At 41.7% G+C, this 22,082-nt stretch overlaps 1 protein-coding gene and 1 long non-coding RNA gene across 2 annotated transcripts in view; one reads left to right on the top strand and one right to left on the bottom strand.

Annotated features, from left to right (window-relative positions):
• Window positions 1–22,082, bottom strand: part of LOC132392288 (secreted frizzled-related protein 1-like) — a 150,750-nt gene that overhangs the window by 93,017 nt on the left and 35,651 nt on the right. The window lies entirely within an intron of this gene.
• Window positions 1,287–21,432, top strand: LOC132392298 (uncharacterized). Its single transcript, XR_009511484.1, has 3 exons — window positions 1,287–1,754; window positions 17,718–17,929; window positions 18,416–21,432. It is a non-coding gene; the product is annotated as an uncharacterized LOC132392298 (long non-coding RNA).

The raw sequence follows: 22,082 nt of genomic DNA, 5'->3' as shown, positions 1-22,082 counted from the left end.
TCAATTCTTCATTGCAGGACTGAGATGTAATCTGACAAACATCCATCTAACAAGGTGTTGGCTTAGCAGTACCTCTGCCTCACGGTACCAGAAACCAGGGTTCGACCCTGACCTCAAGAATCTGAAATCTGTTCAGAAATATCAAATCTTATTTGCAGTCTGTGTGGAGTTTGTACATTCCTCCTCTGACTGCATGGGTTTACTCAGGGTGCTTTGCTTTCTCCCACATGCCAAATACATGTGGGTTCATTGGCCAGTAGGTAACTGGCAGGAGGATTGGATGGGAAGGATTTTGATGGGTGTCTAAGAATATGCATAGGATTATTGCAGGAAAAATGCAAGTAGTTGGGTTAGCATGAGCAACCATGGGAATAAAGGGCCTATTTCCCTGCTGTATGACTATGTTATGTCATATCCATAAAGTAAAAGAAAAGCATTTTGTATAGGTTGCATGAGGGAAAGTGAAGAAGTTCCTTGTTTGCTCTGCGTACCCGGAAAAATTTCAAATCTTCTCTTCAACAGGAGTTCAGTGTGACTTTCTCTCACTGCTCCCCCTCTGTGATTTCTGCTGTCCTCCAGCTCTTTGAACATATGCTCACCCAGTCTCACTACCAAGCTCCTTGGAGCTTGTCTCTGCTGCAGTCTTGTTCCACATGGCGTAGCTTTCTGCCTATCATCTCTCAGCTTCTCACTCCATCCCCCTCCCCCACCCCCATCTTATTCTGGCTTCTTGCCCCTTCCTTCCCAGTGCTGGTGTAGGATCTCAGCCCAAAACCTCGACTCTTCATTGCCCCCTTTAGATGCTACCTGACCTACTGAATTCCTCCAGCATTTTGTGTGTATGGCACCCATCTCTGCTGCTGAACTCAAGTGCTGACGTGGATGAGATGCCTTGTGTACCTATGCCCCAGGAGGAACATGGTACATGGAGGGGATGAGGTGTTATGATTAATAATGGGTGCATCAAGCAATCTTCATTCACATTATTTTACTCCCAATTCTGTTCTTGCTGGAGTGTTCTACTTACCTCAGGCTCAGAAAAAAAACATAAATTCCTTCCCTACTCAGAAGAAGAGTTGATCTTAAAAAAATCCATGGAAGTATGGTGTATGCCTTGATGATGATACTCCCTGCTGGTTAGCTGAAGACATGGTTTCACTAGCTCACAGCATTAGCACCACCGCTGTCTATTGAACATCATGCATAGCAATGAAAAGGACACCATTCCTACGGTCCCTCTCCACTCAGTTTGGATGAAAGATTTTTTCCTTAATAAAACTGCACTTTTTATAACTGTAATTTCAGGGTAGTGGAATCTGTTTCAGCATTTATTTAAGTCACAGTGTTCTTGTGGTTTGAGTTCATTTTAATGATTGTGTGGCAAAATTATGCTTGGTGATTAGTTCATCCTGCCTTCAGTTAATTATTTACATCCCAGTTAAAATAGCTGAAAATTCTACCACATTCATGCAGTTGTAGAATAACAGAAACAAGATCACTGTGTCTGAAAAATATGGCACCATTAAGCACCTATTTACACTAATCCTACATTTTTTTTCATATTCTCATCAACTTCCCCCGGGTTCTACCACTCACCTATACATGACGGGCAATCAACCCTGCAATCTGCACAACACAGGAAGCTTGCTCTGCTGCCAGAGAGGGGTGGCTGCCTTTTGATCGCTGGTGGACTCACTCTGCCGACAGAGAGGAAAGCCTGTTGCCTGTCACTGTGCCTTGAGAATGTCACCCAGGTTTGTGCATTTTGATTATGGATATGGATATGCACTTGGACTATGGACTGTAGAGTTTCCCCCCAGTCTTCTGGAATATTTTATATTCCGTGCTTTTCGCCTGATCTTTCTCCTATATTTTATTGTGGGGGAGAGGGATTTGGGTGCTGCTGGTCATGTTCTGAGTGTTGTTCGTATTTTTGTTGGGGGAAGGTTTGTGGGCTGATGATCATATTGCAGTTCTTTTTTTTTCCTTGGTTTTGTGGCTATCTGGAGAAGAAGAATTCCAGAGTTCTATGCTTCGATAATAAATGAACCTTTGAAACCGCCATGTAGGAGGAAAATGGAGCACCCACCAGAAACCCACATGGTGATGTGGGGGACGTATAAATTCCACCCAGACAGCATCCAAGGTCAGAATTGGATTTGGATCTGCACTGTGAGGCAGCATCTCCAATCTCTGTGGCACTGTAAAACCAAATAAGGCTCTAGTAGCTGTTAAACAACAGCACTGTGAAGAAGAATTTCACACCACTTATATTTGTACAATTTTTTAGAGGAAGGTAAACAATCTCGAAAATCAAACCTCATGACTAAAGCCAATGACGAAAGTTTGGCTAATCAGACAGTTTTCAAGGAAGAGGAGGACAGATTTAGCAAGGAAACTCCCCAGCTTAGAGTCTATGCAGCTAAAGGGATAGGCAGAAATCATGGAGATGGTCTGAAGGGCAGAACTCCTCCCTGCGCATGGAGCACTGCCACAAGAAAGCAACATCCATCATCAAGACTATGGATTCAACAACTAATGTTCTCGGAGTTGTTTATTTATTACATATATATTATTTTTTATATTTGCGCTGCTTGTCTTCTTTTACACACTGGTTGCTTCTCAGTTTTTGTCTGTAGTTTTTCACTGATTCTATTGTATTTCTTTGTTCTACTGCGAATGCCTGCAAGGAAGTGAATCTCAGGGTAGTATATAGTGACATAGTCATGTTTTGATATAAATTTACTGTGAACTGATTGGACAAGAGATATGTATCTCACAGCATTCTAGGACTGAAAAACGGGAAGGCACGAACCATTATAGAATTTGGAAGCAAAGACAAGGATTGTTAAATCAGGCTTCTATTTGGTTGGGAATCAGTGCATGCGTGAGGTTGATGGGGAACTGGGCATGGTGTGAGGGACTGCAGACACTGGAACATGGAGCAACACACAACATGCCATAGGACAACAATGGGTTGACCAGCATCCGTAGTGGGAAATAAACAGTCTCCATCTTGGGCTGGGACCAGTCCAGATGAAGGGTCTCAACTCCAAAAGTCGACTGCTCATTCCATTTATAGATGTGGCCTCGTGACTTTTGAGGGGTTGAATGAGAGAAGATCAGACCTAGAAGTTAAACAAAAGGCAGACTCAGGGCTTTCAGTAACAGCTCAGCTGAGACAGGGAAAGAGGTTGCTGATGGAGCACACATGGACGCAGGCGCATGGAGCAAATTTCTTCGGGACAGCTTTGAGTCCTGTCCTCTGTGTGAAAAATACATTATTATGTCAAAGGGGTTGGTTTGAGAGTTTTTGGCTCCAATTCCATTCCGTTGAACACACGTTGTAAGCTAACACTTCTGGTGCCGACACTGAGGGACTGCTGGAAGTTAGAGGTGTGGTCTTGTGGAGGCCCCTTGTAGGTAAAGGTAAGTTATCTCACTACAGCCTTCTGAAGCAGAGAAAGGGAGTTTCCCAGGTATTTTGGCACAGGTATGACCGATTCTCTCCCCATTAACATCCCATTGTTTATCTGGGATCTAGTTGTGCACAACTTGGCTATCTCATTTCCTGTCTTCCAACAGTGATAACACTCCTGAAGTATTTTATTGGCTGCATCTAATCCATTAGTTCTGTATGTGCAGAGGTTGCCATACAAATGTTTAGTATCCATATTTCATTTTTACACCAATCTATACTTTATCTGTGGCAACTGACACCAGCCTCTATTTGCATTAAGTGAATTCTGGCTTGTAACCAAAGTCAGACAAGCTCCATAAGTCAGTAATAATGAAGCCAGCATAAACATATCTGTTTTCATGCAAAAATAAATATAGCTCTAAATGAGTTCACCCTCAGCCCCAAAATAAAGCAGAAACAATCCCAGGGTTATTTCAGCTGAAACAAATACATTCAGATGTCAAGCCATCAGCTCCATAAATATGTGGAACCAGTCGTATGTTTCCCAAGCAGTCAATCACGAAGAAGAATGGCAAGTCTTTGTAAAGTCAGTCCCCTGGGATGCTGTAAGTCGGAGAAGGGTGAAGATAAATACATCAATGTAGGCAATTCATCTACTGACAAGTTTGTGTATTTTTTTATGCCATCAAAGATTACTGATTATATACTGGGGGAGAAATGCTTTTGTTGGTTACACTTTCTGCTTTGAACCCTCCCACACTTCAATTTACAGATCTTTTCCAAAGGAGAATTTTCTGCTGTTCAAAAAGCAAAGTAGCATTATGATCAGTCAAATGTTTGGCAGTGGTCCGTTGAACAAGATACAAACAATACATTCTTCGCTGCTTGTCGTATCTCTTCTCTTGTTAATATGGTTTGGACGAAGACAAGCAAAAGGTGACGAGCTTTGTCATTTTCTCCCACCTGGGCTTAGCTTAACAGAAACGCTGCCCTCCTCAGAAGAGAAGTGTAGAGGAAGTCAAGCTGCCCTGATCAGTGAACCACAGAAGAAGGAGTGACTACTACTGAAGGACATACTCCAGTGAGAAAGATAATAGGGGGAAAATATTAGAATATGTGGTCAGGTAGGGGTAATAGTGATAAAATCACAGAAATGTATGTAAGTGGCCAGGAATGAAGAAGATATGAAAACAACGTTTAGCATGCATGGCAGCTGAAGTTGTTCTTTTTCTACCTTATATGCTCTTGGGCAACACCACTTCTGCCTCAGTATCCACGGCCTTGATGGTTAGCATAAATGAAAAAGGACCATAGGACTGACTGAGTGCACAAAAATGAGCTGGCTACATTGGTTCCTTAAGGCTGTTATAGCTGGGAGTGGTAATGGGGATAAGCACACACAACCTATTAAATGCTTCTAATGGCACACAACTCAAATAGTCTCTGTCAACCAAGTACAGCTCTTATCTTTCAGGCATGGCTTAGCTACTAAGCCTGGCAGAATCATTTCTGTTGACAGGAGAAGGGGCAAGGGCAGGTTACTGGTGTTTTAAAACCAGTTGCATTGAGCAGATAGGGCTCATCACCTGCGACTGGCAGCTCACGTAGGAGAAGGAATCTCCGATCTCAAACCTCCGCTGCCTTGCGGCTATACCCACTCATGGGGAAGGCTTCGGGTTTAAACCCCAAGGGAAAATGTTGGATCTAGAGTCCCTAAAGCAGTCCTACGTTGAGTTCAATGTTGACTGGCAGCTCCTGTGACACTGCTGGTGCCAAACTGTATCGGTTTCTGCTGTTCCTTTGGGTTCATCAGATGCATGGAAAAAGGGAGCTTGCTCCATGGGCAACAACAGTCCATGTTGTGCTGTCCTGGCTTGCATACCTAGTACACAATATCCCTGGTCGACCCTGACCAACAGAGGCATTGAGACATTACTTCCAGTACCTAAGAGACAAATGGCTTTTGGAAGAGATATTTCTCTCAGGTGAATACAAAAGAACCCATTACATTATTTTGAGGAAGTCCAGGTGACTGGTGCCTACCTGACTAATACTGATCATTATTGAATACTTCCAAAGAGGTTTGGATATCATATTATTATCATTCATTGGTTCCAGTGGCAACTTCGTGGAAGCAAGCTGGCTGCATTATGTTTATGAATACACTTTAGCAGCTATAAAACACTTCTGCACCAACAGAACGGAATTACTTAAAAGTAAAGACAAAACAGTTCAGATGCCTGACTATATCACAAAAAAAAACTGCTGGAAGAACTCATCTTGCTGGGTTAAAACAAGGAGTTTTTTAAACCCAGCAAGATGAGTTCGTCCAGCAGTTTTTTTTCTGTTATACTCATTTTATTTATGTATCGCCCTGGGAATCAAATAAAACTGTAAAATCTGGAAAACACAATATCAAATTTTACAATTTTGAGTAATTCTCTCTTTCTGTCTATAGCAGAGCTGTTATTTCTGCCTGTAGATAAAGAAATATCATCTGATTCTAACTAAAAAAACAAAATGCTGGCAGAACTCAGCAGGCCAGACAGCATCTATGGGAGGAGGTAGTGACGACGTTTCGGGCTGAAACTCTTCGTCAGGAGTGAAGTAACATGGGATGGTCGAGGGGGTATAAGGAGTGGGGGGAGGGATGGAGTAGAGAGCTGGGAAGTGATAGGCTGAAGGGAAATGGGGTAGGGGGAAGGTGAAGAATTATGGGAAATAAAAGAGAAAGAAAGGTAGGGCTGGCGGGAGATTATAGTGAGGGGGGAGAAAGAGAAAGAGAACCAGACTAAAATTATAGATAGGGATGGGGTAAGGGCGGGGGGCAGGGGTATCAACGGAGGTCAGTGAGTTGGCTGTTCATGCCGGCAGGTAGGAAGCTACCTAGGCGGGAGATAAGGTATTGCTCCATCAACCTGGGTGTGACCTCATCTTGACGGTAGAGGAGGCCATGGACAGACATATTGGAGTGGGAGTGGTCTGTGGAATTGAAGTGTGTGACCACAAGGGGATCCCCACACTTCTTCCCTCAGCACCATCCTAGGCCCCAGATCGTCCTTTCAGGTAAGGCACCCCTTCACCTGGCAGTCAACTGGGGTGATATACTGTATCCGGTGCTCCTGATGTGCCCATTTATACATTGGGGAGACCCGCCGCAGACTGGGAGACTGTTTCGCCGAACACCAGCGCTCAGTCCTCCAGTAGTGGCGGGATCTCCCTGTGGCTACACGCTTCAATTCCACAGACCACTTCCACTCCGACATGTCTGTCCATGGCCTCCTCTACCGTCAAGATGAGGCCACATGCAGGTCGATGGAGCAACACCTTATCTCCTGCCTAGGTAGCCTCCTACCTGCTGGCATGAACATTCAACTCACAGACCTCCGTTGATACCCCTGATCCCCCCCCCCCCTTATGCCATCCCTATCTATAATTTTAGTCTGGTTCTCTTTCTCTATCTTTCCCCCCTCACTGTAATCTCCCCCCAGCCCATTTCCCTTCAGCCTATCACTTCCCAGCTCTCTACTCCATCCCTCCCCCCACTTCTTATCCCCCCCGACCATCCCATGTTACTTCACTCCTGATGAAGGGTTTCGGCCCGAAACGTCGTCACTACCTCCTCCCATAGATGCTGTCTGGCCTGCTGAGTTCTGCCAGCATTTTGTGTTTTTATTTATTTCCAGCAGCTGCAGAGTCACTCATGTATCATCTGATTCTAGGTGCTTCTCTAACTATTGCATTACCATTGGATTTTAATTTGTCCGAGATATTCCTTCCATTCAATCCATCCCACCCCAACACCTTTGCTTCTGGAAGCTAATTTCTTTTCTCTCTTTCCCAGTTCCCATATTCAAAACAAAGTTTTTCTTCTTCGTCAGATGCTGGAGGAAGATAACAAAGTGGGAGGGATAAGAAAGCAGAATGTGCAGTCAGTTAAATTATGATAACACTTCAAAGATGGTCAGTATGAGGGCACTTTTCATTTGCTATTCTATTCATGTGTATTAAGTCATTTACAGTAGATCCCATTTCCCAATCTAGTCTTGAGCTAAAGCTTTTAGACTATAAGTCATAGGAGCAGAATTAGACCATTCAGCTCATTGAGTATGGTCTGGCATTGGAGCATAATTTCCCTCTCAAGCCCATTCTCCTCCCTTCTCACTGTAACATTTGACACCCTTCCTAACCAATAACCAATCAACCTCCATTCTAAATATACCCAATGACTTGGGGCTTCCACAGGCATCTGTGGCAATAAATTCCACATATTCAGTGCCTTCTGGCTAAAGAAGTTCCTCTTCACCTTTGTTCCTAAAGGAACACCCTTCTATTCTGAGGCTGTCCTCTTTAAAAGCATAATTTTTCCAATACTGCAGCATCTCTGTTCCAAAGGGACGTCCTTCTATTCTGATAGTGTTGCTTGAATGCACCATTTTCCCAATACTGCAGAAAATATTTCACAACTCTTTTTGTTTTAATTTTTCACTGTCAGGGCATTTAATTTGTTACTCCCTCTACCTATGGGACCCAGGTGGCATTCTGCAGTTAAGCTTGGGACAAGATATTTGCAGCAATTGTTTTCTCTCTCGAGGTGGAGGGAATCAGTGTCTTTCAAAATGCTGAGGCAGCACCAAGCAGTAAATTGAAAAGGTGAAATGGCATTGTGGTAAGGTCTGAGCAAGGCAGCATGTTTAGGCTCCTGGTCTGTTTGACAGAAAGAGAGTTAGACATGTAATAAACTAGCTGACAGGAACACTCATCACGAGTGAGACTGTGGTAGGAACAAAAGTGGTTTTATTATGTTCTTGCCCAGGTCTAACTGAGTGCGCTTTTAAAATACACACAAATGCCACCTTCATTCTCACTGCACAATGTTTCACTTTTTCAGACTGGAGTGGTGCTAAATTACCAAAGTTACTGGCATTATCAACCAACTATTCAAAACATACTGAGCAGCAGACTGAAATCTTGAAGTGGAGAATTTCTTTTTTTTTGAAAACCTGTAAAGCGATTCATTTGTAAAAATATTTCATTAGCATCTGTGAGGATGGTTGACAAGTTTAGCTGGTCCCTATCCAAATCATATCTGCAGTGTGACTGTTAACTCTTAATTGGGTTTGAAGTATGAAGGGACTGACTTTTTTACCCAGTTTATTTGGGCCTCATTTCTTGCCTATTTTCATCTTCTTTTATAGGAGGTGGGCAACACTGGGGTCCCCAGCATTTATTTACTCTCCGTAATGCTAACAAGAAGTTGCTGCTAAATTACATTGCCTAATTAGTAGGGACTTCTAGGATGTAGTACAGGTGACAATATATTTCAAAGGCTTAGGATGGTGAATGTGTGGTTGGTAAAATTTCCACATGCCTTACAATAATTAGGCAAAATGAAAATTAATTGGAACTTTGCCCAATTTTATCAAATACAAATTAAATTTTTGCACCTAAACAAGTAGACAGAGTTACAACCTTTTGCAAAGTCTGACTCAAATTCATCCAAGTGTCACCATCAGAGGGGAAGGAAAAGGAATATGATTGTAATATTGTTAGAATTGCTCTGAAGTATTTTGTTCTGATTGTGGCACAGTTAGCGTTAATGATGCTTTAAAATTGACTTGACCTTAAATGGCAGAGCCACCAACATGTATTGAGGAAATCTGGTTCCACTGTAATTTCCTAATTTTGAGGTCTGGTTGATCTCAGATAGTTGCAAGGACAGTACCACAGCACAAACTACCTAACTCTATTCCACCAAGCAAGTCCTGTCCCACCAATCACCTCAGAACCCTACTTAAGCACTAAGAGATTGTCTTGCTTTGCCTGATTTTTTTAAATGTCTCATCATTCACCACTTTAAAAAAAAATATTCAGGGTGTACAGGGAACCCTGAATGCCCCAGTATTTATTGCCTAGCTCTAAAGATCCTGAGAACAACTCTTCCTCCATCCTGCGAGACAGTCAATGAATGAAGACAGTGAAGTCACAATGAATGATTTCCTTAATATCGTAGACCACATTCCTGGGCTCATGAAAGGGAGGATCTTGAAGGGAGTGATTGGGTTCATTAGCACGAAGCACAAGGAAAGTTTGCCAGCTTCAAACCAAGTACAGAACATCACTGGAATATTGTGAAAAGCATCAATGTCATCATTGGAGGTGGGTGGGGAAAATTAATTATGGCAGCAGCTGAATGGAGCAGCAGGTATTCTGCTGTCTCACAGGTCCTGGAACCCAGTTTCAATTATGGCCCTTGTTGGAGATGTTATATTTTCTCTGCAACTCTTTGGGTTTTTGCTGGTGCTCCCACATGCTAAAGATGTTCTGGTAGGTTAACTGACACCTGTTATCTACCCTTTCATGTTGCTAAGTGGTTGTAACTAAAGGACAAAGGAACATGCATGCACGAAATGCTGGAGGAACTTAGCAGGCCAGGCAGCATCTATGGAAGAAAGTACCCAAAGGGTTTCAGCCCAAAACATCAACTGTACCTTTTTGCATAGATGCTGCCTGGCCTGCTGAGTTCCTCCAGCTTTTTGTGTGTGTTGCTTGGATTTCCAGTATCTGCAGACTTTCTCTTGTTTGTGATTTGAACAAAGGAGCGCGAGTGAACAGGTTAGTGGGAAATAAATGGGAATGGAGAGCCAATTTAGATTTAATGAGCCAAATGTTCTCATTCTCTTTCATAGGTGAATTCGAAAGCTCTTCAGCAAAGAGAGAAGCTACTGACATAAGCACATACGTATACCAGGGAGCTTGGGTTTTTTACCCTCAGAAGACTGCGGACCTAGGGAAAACTAGGAATAGTTGAGATAAATAGAAATACAATAGGGAAAGAGAGGTTGGGAGAAAAGAAGAAAGGATGTTCCGAGAAAGGGAGATGAAGAGGGTTGGAGAAGAAAGTCTTGTGGATTATAAAGCCTTTTAAGTGCAATCCCTTAGTGTGCAGCACTGCAAAGACGTCTTTACACTGGTTGTGGATAAATTACTGATGATGCACAGAAGCTGCCATGTTAAATGGCTCCTGCTGCTTTTTTAACTGTTTGCATACAGCTTGAATTCCTGAAATGATGTTTGATTGGACTTCATGCCTGTAATCCTGCCACCTCACATAATTCTGAACACCTGCTTTCCTTTTATTTTCATCTCAAGCAGAACAAAATGAACACTATATAGCTGGATTTATACTTCTTAATATCAAAGTTTGCCAAGAGTTATACTGGTGCGTTTGAGCAATGTTCCGTGGAAAAGTAGACAACTGCAGGGAGAAGGGAGTTTCTGTGTCAGTTCCCCAGTCTTTGTCATGTTAAATAACCATATCTGAAGGGATGGGATCACTGGCTGTGAAGTGACCCACTGAGGGCCCCTTGGCAAGGCGAGACAGCACCAGTCACCGTTGTCTGTGACGGTGGCTTGACTACCTGTGTGTGCCAAGGGAAGAAGATGGCACAGAAATGTCCATCAATGGTAAGTGACAACCCGAGGCTTGAGTAAAGGGGAGAGAGGAGATGCCTGATCCATTACTATGTCGAGAGCCACTTGTTCCAAGCTAAATATAGGCTGATGCTGATGTGAAGGATAAGAGTGAGTTCTTTAACTGTTATGTGAAGTGTCTAAGTAAAACTTTCTGTGGTTTTCATGCTGAATTTTTCTGATTTTCTTTCTGAAACCCAGATGAACAGAAGGAGCAGTGTTCAACCATGTTCTGTCTGAAACAGTTTCTGTGGTCAGGAGCTGAATGCTGAGGGACTGATCCAGACTAATTCATCAAAAGTGCGCCCACTTGTTCGGGTTGCATTACTTCCTTCAACTCCAGAAACCACTTCTGATTTAACCCTTTCCCAAGCCCCATGGCAAGAAACAAAATGTGGTGTTAAGAGCTCCAAAGGTTGTTCATATCTGCCTATCTTGCCTCGGCTTCACTTGCCTCCTGTAGGCAATGTCCCTTCACTGTGGATGAAGCCTACCTGAGGTGAGTAGGGGTGGGAGGTGGTGTAGCAGCCCAGCTACAATCTGCTCTCAGCTGGTTACTTGATACAAACCAACTTCAGAAATCACGGTGAACTTGCAAAAGACAACTCGTCCCTGAAGTGAATCACTTTACTTTTGCACTCGAAACCACAGTATGAACTGAAGCTGGATTCCATTCCAGGAATATGGGGCTGATGCTAGGTCTAGTATGAATAACAAAGCATGGAAACAGGTCTTTCATCCCAACTCATCCATGCCAATGTAGATGCCCATCTAAGCTCGCCCCACTTGTCTTCATATAATCCATATTCCTCTAACACCCTTACTATCCATGTACCTTCCATTTTAAACATCTTTGCAAAAGGCCAGTACATTGTTACTGGAAAGACACTTAATAGTATTGGTGTACAGAGGGATCTTGAGGTCTATGCCCATAGCTCCCTGAGAAGGTATATGGCATGCTTGCCCTCATTCATTGAGTTCAAGAGTCAAGAACTTTTGTGGCAGCATTACGAATCCCCAGTTAGGCTGCATCTGGAATATTTAATTCAGTTCTTGTTGCCCCATTACAGAAAGGATGTGGAAGCTTTGGAGAGGGTGCAGAAGAGATTTATCAGGATGTTGCCTGAATTAGAGGTATGCATTATTAGGAGACATTGGACAAACTTGGATTGATTTCTCTGAAGTGGCGGAGTTTAAAATTATGAGAGGCATAGGTAGAGTATATAGCCGGTATCTTTTTCCTGTGTTTGAAATGTCTGCTAACACAGGACATGCATTTAAGGAGAGAAGAAGTAAGTTGAAAGTACATGTGCGGGGTAAAATTCTTTGTGGTGACTGCTTGGAATGTCCTGCCAGAGGTCACGATGAAGGCAAATATGATAGAGGCATTCCAGAAGCTCTTAAATAAACACATGATTTTGCAGGATACAGATACCATGTTGACAGATGGGATTAGACTCAATGGACATTATATTAGTCATGTGATCAGTTCAGCACCACAATGTGGGCCTAAGCGCCTGTTCCTATGCTCTTTCTATCTTCTACCTTCTAGATATTGTTGTTATTGCACCATTTGGAAACAACTCCCAGCCCAGAATGGTCTTCCATGTTACAGGCATCCTAAACTTTCCTGGTCTAAATTTGTTTCCCACGTTGTGATTTAGAAATTAGTGGATTGTAAAGCAGAAATTTACAGCTCTGATGTGCCACATAGCAGTGGACACTCAATGCCATCTGGCTGGCCGATTGAATGGGGTCTCTCCATAGGTGCCCTCAAGGGAGGAGACCTACAGTGGGGTTTTCCAAATGCTCTCACTTTAGGCCCATTCTGACCATGGGCTACGTGAGGTAGCCTGCTGGATTAGGTTCTTCATCCTCACAATCACCAAAGGGATTGCTGGTGATGGGCACTGTCAACTGTGAATCCTTTCTGTGCACCAGCGGTCTCCATTCTCTATGTAAGTGGCCTGTTGAATAGCATACCTGCACTATTCATCAAACAGCCAGGTTTTGAAACAACATGTCCTAACCATACATACCTTCTCATTCAAACTGCAAACAGCACATTGGCTGTCAGCTGAGTCTTTTGTATGGGCAATGGAAGAAGCATTTAATTTAGTTACAGAGCGGAATCGGCACTTTGAGCTGCTCCACCCAACAACCTCTGATTTAACCCTAGCCTAACCATGGGAAAACTTACAATGACCAATTAGCCTATTGACTGGTACGTCTTTGGACTGTGGGAGGAAACTGGAGCACCCAGAGGAAACCCACATGGTCACGGGGAGAATGTACAAACCTCTTACAGACAGCGGTGGGAATTAAACCAGGGTTGCTGGTATTGTAAAGTTTTGTGCTAACCACTATGCCATCATGCTACCATAATGTTACAAAGAAGTGTGTCAAGTCTCTTCATAGTGATAATCTTTTCCTCAATGGGTATCTCCCTCCCTTCAAATATTCCAATAAATGTTAACTGGCCTTCTGATACACCTTCCTCATGACCTGCTCCAAAATGTCTGTAATCTTGATCTTACTCCCTGGAGCTCTCCACCAACCTGTATCTAAACTCTCTTTGATGAACTCTTTTCTGACCTTCTGTTCTTCCATCCCCCATGGCCCACTGTGTTTCCTTTCATTATTTCCCTGCAAATCCTTGTGGAGCATCTAAAACCATTATGTAAGCCTATGCTGTCACCTTCTTAGCTTATGTGATTAATAGCTTCTTAGGTAGCATTCTAGAGTTAGGATATGTTTTCCTGATCTCAGTAAGAAGTCCATCTTTTTCAGAGACAGTATGGGGAAAGCAGAGACGAGTAAAAATCAGAATTCAGGCTTTCAATTTATCTTCACCTGGTCAAAGTCTTCAGTCAAATTTATATAGTTATTCAACCTTCAAGGGACATGACGTTTTAAGATTGACGGAATTTTTCAAAGGAAAATCACAACTGTAGAACTCCAGAGACAGTGAAGATTTGCAAACATTGTGTGGGTTTAATGGATAGGGTCTGCAGACTCCCTGACAGTCAATGAATAAAGTAAAACAGGGCCAAAATAAATGGCAAAATGCCTGACACACTCTGCACTCAAGCTGCTAAAATCACACTTTAATAAGCTTCAGTCTTTGAGAGCCGTCAAACAGAAGTGGTTTATGGTCGGACAGATGTTATTTCTGCTGAAGCATTTTAATTGAAGTTACAGATCTGATAGCTGTAAATAAACATAGTCATTCAGCTCTGCTAAATGTCCATTTAAATGTCAGAAATGGTATTTGGTAATCTCTTGACAGCCCATTAATTTTGTTGAGACGTTTAAATTAAAAATAAAGAAATTCTTTTTCGATCAGGCCAATATTAAAGTTTGCATTGTTAGCCTTGGTAACATAGGTTGAAAAACCATGATTGGAGAATCCAACAGGATATGTGCAAAACATAGCAAAATATTAACAAGTTAGCTCATTGTCTCCATCATACAATGGTTCTACATAAAGAGGTGTTTAAAAGTGAGCGGATAGTTTTAGCCGAATACCAATGCTTCCAATTGTGAAAAGTCTTCATGATTTGGTATTTTTGGTTTCTTTTAATGTCACAATTGTCATTTGCAACTAAATTAAAACAGTAAGACTGATGAAAGATAGTATTTTCACTGGCTCTGGATAACAGCGTAAAATGGACAGCATCCATTCAGTTGCTTCAACACAAACTATATTGAGGAATGATGTATAATTATCACCCAATGAAGTCCACTGTGCTGCAGTCTTCGTACAAATTTGCAAATGTTCCAATAGCAATTCCACAGCCAAGAAAGTTTCACTGCAACATCAGAATCATGTTGCCTCTGGGGAATCTTCCTTACTATCAACTCAGATTTGAAAGGCTGGTCCGTCAGTGTATTTCAGAGAAATAAATTTCTCTTCACTGTCTCTCCACTTCCCTCAAAAATAAAATTTTGCACTTGGATTGAGTTCATGTCCATCACAAATAATGGTTAATACTTTTGTTGGCTCAATCTCTGTGTGTTATTTGTTCTTTTTTTCTTTTTGTTCTTTCACTTGATATTTACAGAATACATAATGCTTCCTGCCATGCAAAAATAAATGCTCCCCAGGCACATTGCACAGATATATAGACATCTCTACAGGATGCTGGAAAAATGAAAGAACATTCCTGCCTCACTGTTCAGAAAAGTCCGCTATTCCTCATCACATAAAAGTCTACCATTCTCAATTCTAGCTCTGCGGCTAGGGGAAATTCCTCTCAACTTCTGTTCTGTCAAGCTTCAATGAAGGGGTTTTCCACCCTGGGAACCTCTTGCTTAATGGTATTGGTCCATGGCATAAAAGTTGGGAACCTCTGAATGAACTTCATTTGGCCAGAACTTGCTGTCATCAGAGAGGCTCATAATCAACATCCACCTTGGTGGTGGGTTTTTAAGTACCATTGCTGTATCTGCGAGTATTCACCTTCTTGGAAGTAAACACAAAGTACACTGCAGATGCTGTGGTCAAAACAACACGTACGAACAAGCTGAATGAATTCAGCAGGTCGGGCAGCATCCTTTGAAAGGAGCAGTCAACGTTTCGGGCCAAGTCCTGACGAAAGGTCTCGGTCCGAAATGTCGACTGCTCCTTTCAGTGGATGCTGCCCGACCTGCTGAGTTCGTCCAGCTTGTTTGTACGTGTTGACCTTCTTGGAAGTGTTGTCTCCATCCTAAAAGGTAAGATTATATGGAATGGAAGGCTCTGTACAGAATGGAGGAATGACATCTTAGTTGAGTGGTGTCACAGCAACACCCTTGCACTTAATGTCAGCAAGACCAAAGAACTGATTGTGGACTTCAGGAAGGATAATATGAGGGAACACAAACCAATCCTCATAAAGGGATCAGAAGTAGAGCAGTTTTCAAGTTCCTGGGTGTCAATATCTCTGAGGAGCTAACCTGGATGCAACATATTGATGTAGCTATAAAAAAGGCAAGATAGTACCTATATTTCATTAAGAGTTTGAGGAGATTTGGTTTGTTAACTAAAGCATTCAAAAACTTCTACAGATGTACTGTGGAGAGCATTCTGACTAGCTGCATCACCATCTGGTATGCTGGGGGGTCGGGAGGGCTACAGCACAAGATGGAAGTAAGTTGCAGAAACTTGAAATATTAGTCAGCTCCATCATAGATACTCGCCTTTACAATAACCAAGACATCTTCAAGGAGCTGTGCCTCAAGAACGTGACATCCAACGTTAAGGACCCCCACCACCCAGGATTTGCCCTCTTCAATCTGTTACTGTCAGGAGGTACACAAGCCTGAAGGCACACACCCAGTGATTCAGGAATATCTTCATCCCTTCTACCATCTGATTTCTAAATGGACATTGAACCCATGAACACTACTTCACTATGTTTTTATTTCTGAGTTTTTTTGCACTACTTATTTTAAGTTAACTATTTAATGTAACTCATTTTTCTCTATATTAGTTTATAATATTTATCATTGTACTGCTTTTGTAAAGTTAATATATTTCTCAACACATGCTGGTAATATTAAAACTGATTCTTATTTTGATGTTGGGGATTGGGGTGCCAGTGATAGCTGGGAGTGACGACAAAATGGTTATGGGCCAGTAAGTTGGATTAATATTGATTGTTCCTCAACTGTTACCAATGAACAGGACCTGTTTCTGTGCCATATGATTCTGTGACTCTTTAGCAAGGAAATACAGCTGAAACAATGTTAGAATCAATGATAAAAGGACAGTCTGCATCTCTTCATGAATAGAAAATCATCTTGGACAAATATTTCAGAATTGTGGATGGTGAAATAAATAAAAGAGTGCATGTGATATTTCTAGACTTTCTTAAAGCTTTTAATGAAGAGCCATGCATAAGGATAATCAATGAAATTGGAGAACGTGGAATTGGGGTAAAAATACTGACATTCCTTGTGGATTGGTTACAGGCAGAAAACAGAACGTAGAAATAAACTGGATTTGGATGATCTGACTAGTGGCTGCCACAGATTTCAGTGCTGGGGCCCCAACAGATCAAATCAGTATTGATAACCTGAATGAGGAGACCACAAGTGTCTAGATTTACTAATAATACAGAGCTGGGGGCACTGTGTGATGTGAAAAGGATACAGAGAAGTTAAGAACCGGCTCAGTGTAAAGGGAAAGATTTGGCAGAAGGAATACATGGTGAAGAATGTGGGGCAATCCACTTCAGCAGAAAGTGGAATATTTTTGAATGGTAAAAGATTGATGCGGTTTAGTGTTCAGAAGATCCTGCAGCTGGAGAAGTTGAGTATTAACTTCATCCATTGATTGTGGAGTTTAATGTGTAGGAACAGCAAACAGTTAGGAAGACAATTAGTGCACTCATCTTCATGGCAGGAGTAATGAAATGTAAGAGTAAAGGTATCCTATTTTGTTGGACCCTTATCAATACATCTTAAAAACTTTCAGAAAGGTGACATAAAAGAGGATACAACTGAATATCATGCATGCATTTAGTCTCCTTACTGAAGGAAGGATCTGCAAATGCTTGAGGGACTGTATACAGATTTATGCCAGGATAGAGGATGAGAATGCATTATGCAGACGAGACCTTAGGTTCAGAAGAATTAGAAGAGATCTGATTGAAACTTACAGAGTTGATTCTGGGTTTGATGTTCCTTTGGCTGCAGTGACTAGAAACAGCGAGACAAAAGAGACTACAACTGTTGTAATCTGGAGATAAAGATGGGATGCTGGAGTACCTCAGCTAAGAAGGCAGCTTCTGTGTTGGGAAATGGACCCAAAACTCTGACTGCCCACTTTCTTTCACAGATGCTGTCTGACCTGCTGAGAAACTCCTTCAGCTCACTTTTTTGGCCATTCCAATCTCAGATGAGAAGAAAATGCATCATGCAGGGCGTGGAGAATCTTTGCAAAATTCTGTCCAAGAGGGGATGAAGCCTCTTATGCTGAAAATATTCAGAGATTGATGGATACATGGGGCATCTGGACGTGTGGTGCTTGTGCAGGAATATGTCACTAAGGTGGGGAATCAGAAATGATCTTACTGAATGGTGAAATGGCAAAGAGAGCTCCTGCTTCCATTTCAGCTGCTAATGTAACACTCTATGTACTAATGTAACATTTGGTGAGAGCATTCTTTTAATATTAACACGCTGCCGAACCTGGAAGAGCTATCAATATTCAATAACTACTGGGAAGCAAGTTAATAAGTTAATGATTATCTTAAAATATTTAACAACATTTTAAAAACACAGAGGAACAATTAATGCAACTCAATAACTCAAGAAATTGTGAACTGACAAACATTTACCCTAATCCCTCACAAGCATGCTTCACAATTGAACGGAATGGACTCATTATTCCTACACCAAGTTTAATTTTGGTCCATAAGGTACCAATTGAGGTAGAGATGAGAAATTGTCAGCAAGCACGTGGTTTATGATTTCAATAAGACCATGTCTCTTTCTCATGAATTTCACATTTCTCTTTTCTCAAATATTTCTCAGATGGCAGCTTCTGTTACCATTCAACAAGATCATGACTATTCCTGTGTCCCTTTCCTGTCTGATTATCTCAGACAAGTCTGGAATCCCAAGAATCACACTGGCGAAAGCTTTTTTCACCCCTTTTAGTTAAGATTACACTTCATTAGGTGAGTAAACTAAATATCTGGACAATGTGACTTCATAAATGTAAATTATCATCAATCAGAAATGTTAACTTTTTTTTTCTTCCCTCAGATGTGGCATGACCTGCTGAGTATTTCCAGCAATTTTAGTTTTATTTGTGATTTCAAATATTTATCAGGCAAAACTTTCTCCTCTGACTATAGTGCTCTCTCCCAGTGTAAGTTAACGCACCACTTACTCACTAATTGCTTTCTTCACTTATGTTCAGACCTGCCCTTAGGGAATGCAGCATTGTCAGAAACATTAATCAAATGCCCTTGTCCATTCATCCCCACATTGTTCGTATTTGTTGTCAATTTCCAGGGCCTTAAGCTCTGGAATTTCTTCTCTAAACCTCTCTACTTCCTCAGAAGAAATTGGAAAAAGAGCAGGTTATTCAGCCCCTCAGGCAGTGCTATTATTTAACTAATTCAAGTCTCTTTCCTGCCTGGCTTGAACAGCCTTTGCATGTCTAAAATTTACCTCAAACTCGTGTGCGAAAACATTCAACAACCTAAGTCCTTTGGGTGGGGATTTCCAAGGATGCACAGACCATTGCAAAAGGGAACTTCCCATCATCACTCCTTGTGATGTCCAGCCTTTATTCTGAGGTGAAGATAGAAGAGAAAGCTGATGATAGAAGCTGGAGCAAAATGCAGACTGCTGGAAGAACACAAAGGTTTGTGACCCAGAATTTTGACCGTTTCTTTTCTCCAAACGATGCTACTCAGTCCATTGAGTTCATTCAGCAGTTTCTTCTTTTTCCTTGTGCTTTATCCTAAAGATATGCTCTGCAGTTCTAGATGTTTCAAGCAGAGCAACCCGACTCCCAGTATCCACCATGCCAACCTCTATGAACCTACCTTCCACCTCTCTCTGTGATTAAGCTCCTGCTCATCTGCCCTATTATCATTTTATGTGATAGTATCAGATTTTGCCTGATAATACTCACAGGGAAATTTTTGCTACATTGAAATTGCTACATAAACATCAATTTGCTTAAATAGTTCAGGAGGCTGGTAAAAATACAATGGTGCTCTACAGGAAAGTTCTCCAGGAACCCAATCATATTTCTTCTCTCCATCTCCTTTCAAAGCAAATGTGTAAAATGGCCACCGAAAATATCCCAAAAAACATTATCAGAATAGTAGGGAGACACGTGAGACTGAGCAAAGCAGCCAGAGAAACAAGCAGATTGCTGGAGAAACTCAACACGTTGAGCAGCATCTGTAGGAGGGGCAGAACCGTCAGAATTTTGAATCGAGGCCAAGACTGAAGAAAAGTTTTGACCTGAAACGTCGCCGAGTACTTTCCCCCAGAGCGCTGCTGAATTCCTCCAGCAGGTTGCTTGCTGTTATCAGAACAGTAAATTAATTAGCTTTATGTGAAATGCCTTGGAATGTTTTTGTGAAGTGTAGTGAGGTAAGTTTCTATATTTCATGCTCTGTGATCATTTCTTTGGGATATCCAACACCTAAAAGAGAATTTCCCTCTAGAGTTATAAATTAATTGGGTCATAGAGGCCATTCAGTTCACCAGGTCCCTGCTGACCCTTTTCCCCATCTCAGCCCATGTCGTCTAGGAACATGACAGATGACAAGTTATGGACACAGCTCTGCACATCACAAAAACTGACTTCGCTTACATAGCTTCAGTTTATACTTCCCCCTGCCTCAGCTAACATAATCAAAGACCATCTCACATCAGACATTTTTGCCTCTCTGCCCTCCTGTTGGCCAGAACTTACAAGAATCTGAAAGCACAGGCAGAAGGACAGCTTCTATCAGCTTGTTATAGGATTATTAAGAAGATCTTCTCTACAATAAAATGGACTCTGATGTTACAACCTATCTCATTATGGTCTTGAACTTACTTGTCCACCTGCACTGCACTTTCTCTGTAATTATAATATTATACTCTGTACTCTGTTATTGTTTTTCTTTTTGTACAACCTCAATGCACTAATGAGATGAAATAACTTGTGTTGATAGTATGCAAAACAAAGACTTTCACTGGACTTCCTGTCAGATCACTGGCAGGGGTAAGAGTGGGCTCCCTCAACTCTGCATCTCTGACCCTCAACACAGGAACTCTTCAGGGCTGTTTAATAACCACTCTCCTTTACTCTCTGTATACCCATGACTGTGTCACCATCCACAGCTCCAATCCGCTAATTAAATTTGCTGACACTACACTAATTGTCCTAATCCCAAATAATAATGAGGCAGCCTACAGAAAAGAAGTCATCACTCTGACACAGTAGAGTCAAGAAAACATCCTCTCCCTCAATGTCGCAAAAACAAAGAAGCTGGTTGTGGACTACGGGAGGAATGGAGACGGGCTAACCCCTATTGACATTAATGGATCTGGGGTTGAGAAGGTGAACAGCTTTAAGTTCCTCGGCATCCACATCACTGATGATCTCACGTGGTCTGTACCTACTGGCTGTGTGGTGACAAAGGCACAACAGCGCCTCTTTCACCTCATACGGTTGAACAAATTTGGTATGGGCCCCCAAATTCTAAGAAATTTCTACGGGGGAACAAATGAGAGCATCTTGACAGGTTGTATCACTGCCTGGTATGGGAACTGTACCTCCCTCAATCGCAGGGCTCTGCAGAGAGTGGTGTGGTCAGGCCAGCACATCTGTAGATGTGAACTTCCCACTATTCAGGACATTTTCAGAGAAAGGGCCAGAAGGATCAGTGGGGACCCAGGTCACCCGAACCACAAACTGTTCCAGCTGCTACCATCCAGGAAAGGGTATCACAGCATGAAAGCCAGGACCAACAAGCTCCAGGGCAGCTCCTTCCACCAGGTTATCAGACTGATTAATTCATGCTGAGACTACTGTATTTCTATGCTATATTCTTTCTTTTCTTTTTTCAATGTTTTTATTGATTAAAAAAAAGTGTGAATACAAACAAGAGGAGAATATCTCTGGTATGTATGTCAATAACAGTACATGCAGAATGTAAATTAAACAATATCAGAATCACACATACTGTTAATCTACAAAGTATAAATTTGATATAGAATGTATAATTCTCCTGTTATCAATTTATGAAGAAAGGAAGGACTATTAGAAATTTTTATATAGAACAAAAGAGAAAAAAATAAACCCCACTATTCCAAACAGAAAAAAAAGGACTGGGCAGTCCATCCTGACAGAGAAACCAAAAGAGGAGAGTCTATGCTATATTGACTGTCCTGTTGTACAAGCTATTTATTACAAATTACTATAAATTGCACATTGCTCATTTAGATGGAGACATAGCGCAAAGATTTTTACTTCTCGTGTATATGAAGGATGTAAGTAATAAAGTCAATTCATTTCAATTCAATTCAGTACATGTGACATGAGCCAATTTACCAAATTGCCAACTACTCCTTCAGTAGTTCCATTTAACATCAGAGAAATGTATACAACATACACCCTGGAATTCCTTTTCCTCGCAGACATCCACCAAAACAGAAGAGAGCAGCAAAGAATAAGTGACAAAAC

The sequence above is a fragment of the Hypanus sabinus genome, chromosome 1, assembly GCF_030144855.1.
Source record: "Hypanus sabinus isolate sHypSab1 chromosome 1, sHypSab1.hap1, whole genome shotgun sequence".
Lineage (NCBI taxonomy): Eukaryota > Metazoa > Chordata > Chondrichthyes > Myliobatiformes > Dasyatidae > Hypanus > Hypanus sabinus.
This window is presented reverse-complemented; position numbering and strand designations above follow the sequence as displayed.